Here is a 4,215-nt window from a genome sequence, read left to right as displayed (position 1 = left end):
AATTAGACTCCATATTGAAATGGGAAACTATTAAAAAAAAAACATGGGTACCTGAGGTAAAATTTGAGTAAATTTTATGGTAGAGCTTGGAATGACATATAAACTCAAAAAGTCTTTCTATAGTATGTTTGTTATCCTGCAAGATGGAATGGAGATCATCTGGCATATCATATAAAGATTTGGGGGAGTTATATGATAACAAATAATTAAAAGCAACTTTAAGATTAAAAATATGTTGCGAGCTATCAGACCGTGAATTTTCTGCGTGTAACCACTCGAGAGGAAAAGGTTTCAACGGGTAGCGCCAACTCAGGAAACTTGAAAAGATATGGCGATAAATATTTTAGCCAGGGAGTAGAGAGAGATAATAGCAGGAGAGGGGATGGCCTGGTGCCAACCCAAGGGAAGGGATAGGTGTTTCTCCTCTCTTATATTATATTTTACTGTTTCTATATCAAACTGCTGCTATTCCTCCTCACAATCACATTATAGTGAATGATCTTCTATAAACTAGATTTATTACAGTTTTATTATGCTTAATATGATGAAAAACAATTTTAATTCTGGGATTAAGTCACCATAGAACAAAAACGATTAACATAATTATGGCCTACCTCAAGGTCTAGAAGTTCAAAATAACAGATTGTCTGTATTTATTGATTTAATATTTCATCAGAAGATTGAGAGTTAACGTAGATAAGAAATATCTGTTGTTTCGGTAACGAAAGTTTGGAATGTATAAGTGGAGCCCTCTATAACTTCAGGCGATTTCAACAGCACTTCATTTATCTATTGAAAGTGAATACTCAAACATACTCATTTGTACAGATTCAATGTCTGGACTTCAGAGTCTATCAAACTTCAATCAAAGCGGACCTACGATAGACAAAATTCATAACTATATAGACATGCTAGAACATCATAAAAAAAGTGTTTCCTTGCTCTGGACTCCAGGCCACTCAGGAATATCTGGAAATGACTTTCATCTTTTATTAAGAAGCATTATTCTTATCTATTTATATATATATATATATAAATTTATGTTTATTAGACATAAAAAATAGAAAATTATCATTTAAGTAAAAAAGATTGTATCCAAGTATAATCATAAAGACAAATTTACAAGCAAATCAATAGTTATAAAACTCTATTGGTGGCTATTTTCCTTAGGTCATGAAAATTACTCTATTTTATCATTCTCCACATCAAATATTAAAGGTGATTATTTTATTTATTTATTTGGTGATTATTTTGTTGATTTATTTGGTGATTACTTTATTTATTTTATTTTTTCATGTTCATAGTTTGATTATAATTATTTTCTATATCCTTCTGTTTATATATCTTTAGAGTGAGATTTTATTAAATTTTTTTGAGAGAGTTTTTTTTTTCATTTATTTTTATTCTTATTTTATTTTATTTTAGTATCAATGTAATCAGTTATCACCATTACTTATTGCCCAACAACGTTGTGGCAGATTGTAATATTTATCAATAAATACATTTTTTTTTTTTAATATCTTTATTGAAATTTACAACTTATACTATATAATACATTCAGTAAATTTGATCTTAGTTAAAATGGAGTGTTACAGATGTGTAGAGAAACTACCCATTGCACTATAATGACATTTTACAATTGCAAGTCTCGTGGCCATCTTCTTTTCAGGCGCCTCGGAGGATTGTCAGGAATGGAAGAGGATGCAAGGTTAGAAACTATTGGGTTTGTAAACCACTCAAACCCAATAGTTTTTAACCTAGTTTCCTCTTAAATTTCTGACAGTCCTCAGAAGCGCCTGAAAAAAAGATGGCTACCAATGGCTAGTTTCTCTGCAAGCCAATATTATACCATTATAATCTGACATCAAATTTAATAGATTTTTTAAATGTAAATACAGTTGTGAATGTCAATAAATAAAAATGAAATATTTAGTATTACTAGATAAATTTGTCGAGAGTTTAAGGGAATTATTTGAGCAGTAGTTTCAGCGAGGTATTTAGCTTGGTACTAAACATCAGAGCACTGTCGATTGCCTTGTAGACATCAATGAGCGAGAATCGAACATAATCCGCTTCGATAAACTTAGCAGGCCAATTTGATTTGTATCAACTTGAAACAGTTCGAGTGACAGATTAGCAAAGTTCTCTCTATCTATACTTATAATGAAGTGGTAACATGAAGCCTCTGTATTGCACCAAGCAATATTCGATTACTCATACTTTACTTAACCCGTCATAGGTTGCTGTGTGAGAATTTCTCTCACGTTAATCGTGTTTTGCTGCTAAAGGGAGACTGTGGTTCCCATCTTTCTGGAATCTGTAGTTCACACTCTCTTCATTCTACCCCGCCAGCCACCACTCTAGCAGCTCTGAGTAAGTGTTCAGCCCTCTTTCCCTGACAATATACCCTTCTCGTGAGACAAGGGCGACTGACTATGTTATAAAAATATTCAAGTTGTGAGGATTTTTCTCACGTGCGCCAAGTGTATTTAATCTTTTAAATTCTGGAGGGAAAAAATTAGTAGAACTAGCGAAACGTTGGTTTGAAGAGGCAGGAACTCTATTAGTTACGTATTATTTAATATGAACTGTATTTCAACCCTATAAGTTGAACCTTATTTCAACCCTATAAGTTGAACCTTATTTCAACCCTATAAGTTGAACCTTATTTCAACCCTATAAGTGTATATTAGAGTGGATCTTATAACAAGAATTTGTCCTCATATTTTCACTTCATCTCTGCGCCACACCCACTATTACGGTGGGATTTTATGCATTCTGTCCCAGGAGAGCGAATAAAAAAATAAATAAACGCCACCAGTGTAAAAGACCGATTGTATCAAAATACATATTTTTTATAGTATTTTGTTATGCTTAAGCAAACCTAATCTAAATCAAAATTTTATATTTTAAAAAATGCATTCAAGAGCTCTAAATAAGAAGTGTGAGAAAAAGTCTCACGCGCGGCCATCCGTGTCCACGACCTAGCCACCGATGACGGGTTAAAAAGCAAACAGATATTACTACTTTGCTGAAATAGTGGATCCTCTCCAATCCCATCTAACAACCTTTGAAGAATGATTTTGAAATTAGAGGATCAAATAAATCAAAATAAATCCCATTAAATCACCTTTACCCTTCATAGTATGTTTTTTTTTTCAAGTGACGTTTATGTGCACACATAATGTATCCCTCCCTATATTTAACTGAGGTGCTTTTAATGTACTAAAACTGATAAAAATTTGTCAAATTCATACTACACATGGAAAATGATTCGATGATGGTAAATTATCCCACAATCTGTTATCTTGACGGTTTTGTCCAAATTTACAAAAAAAAATGGCTTCTTATCAGTAATATATATGAAGAAAATGCTTAGTCACCTCGTTGTAACCAATTTATATTATTTATCAAGCATTATTGTTTTGATATATTAATAAAATAATTTTGCTCATACCTCAATGCTAGAACATTTTCAGTCAGAATCAATAACAATAGTTCAACCCTTAGACAAATCAATACCGGTACTCAAGGTACCGTCCTTTCTCCCATTTTATTCAATTTCTACCTTCACGACATCGTCCAGCCACACACACCTCCATAGCTATGTTCGCTGACGATACAGCTGTGTTCTCTCAACATTATGACATAATAATAGCTAGAAACACTTTGCAATGTCACCTTAATGATTTAGAACAATATTTCACATGGTTGATTAGCTTCAATATTGAAAAATGCAACTCAAACGTTTTTACTCTTCGACGCCCACCAGATCCACCGGATCTAATCCTCAAAGGTAAAATGAAATAAAATGGAATCCTGCTAGTGAAACAGTAAGATAATTGGGAATTCACCTAGATCGCCGCCTTACCTGGAATCACCATATCAATATCAAACTAACCATAAGCAAGGTTAGCAATGCTATATCCTATCCTAAACAGAAATTCCAAACTAAAACCAGAAATAACTGTTCTTATATTTAAAACTATCCTCAAACCACTGCTGATGTACGGCTGTGAAGTCTGGGGAGCGGCATCCTTCACGAAAAGGAAAAAACTACAATCTTTTCAAAATAAAGTCCTAAGAATCGCAGTTAATGCTCCTTGGTTCATTAGAAATAGCCAATTGCATCACGAATTACAAATGGAGTCAATAGAGGATTATATCAAAAAACGGTTCCTGAAGTTCCACTCCCAGTTGCCGACAGTTAAAGGA

This window comes from Halyomorpha halys, unplaced genomic scaffold, assembly GCF_000696795.3.
Source record: "Halyomorpha halys isolate HHAL.00 unplaced genomic scaffold, Hhal_1.1 Scaffold501.1, whole genome shotgun sequence".
Taxonomy (NCBI): Eukaryota; Metazoa; Arthropoda; class Insecta; order Hemiptera; family Pentatomidae; genus Halyomorpha; species Halyomorpha halys.
The sequence above is the reverse complement of the archived record's forward strand: the minus strand, read 5'-3'. Positions refer to the sequence as shown.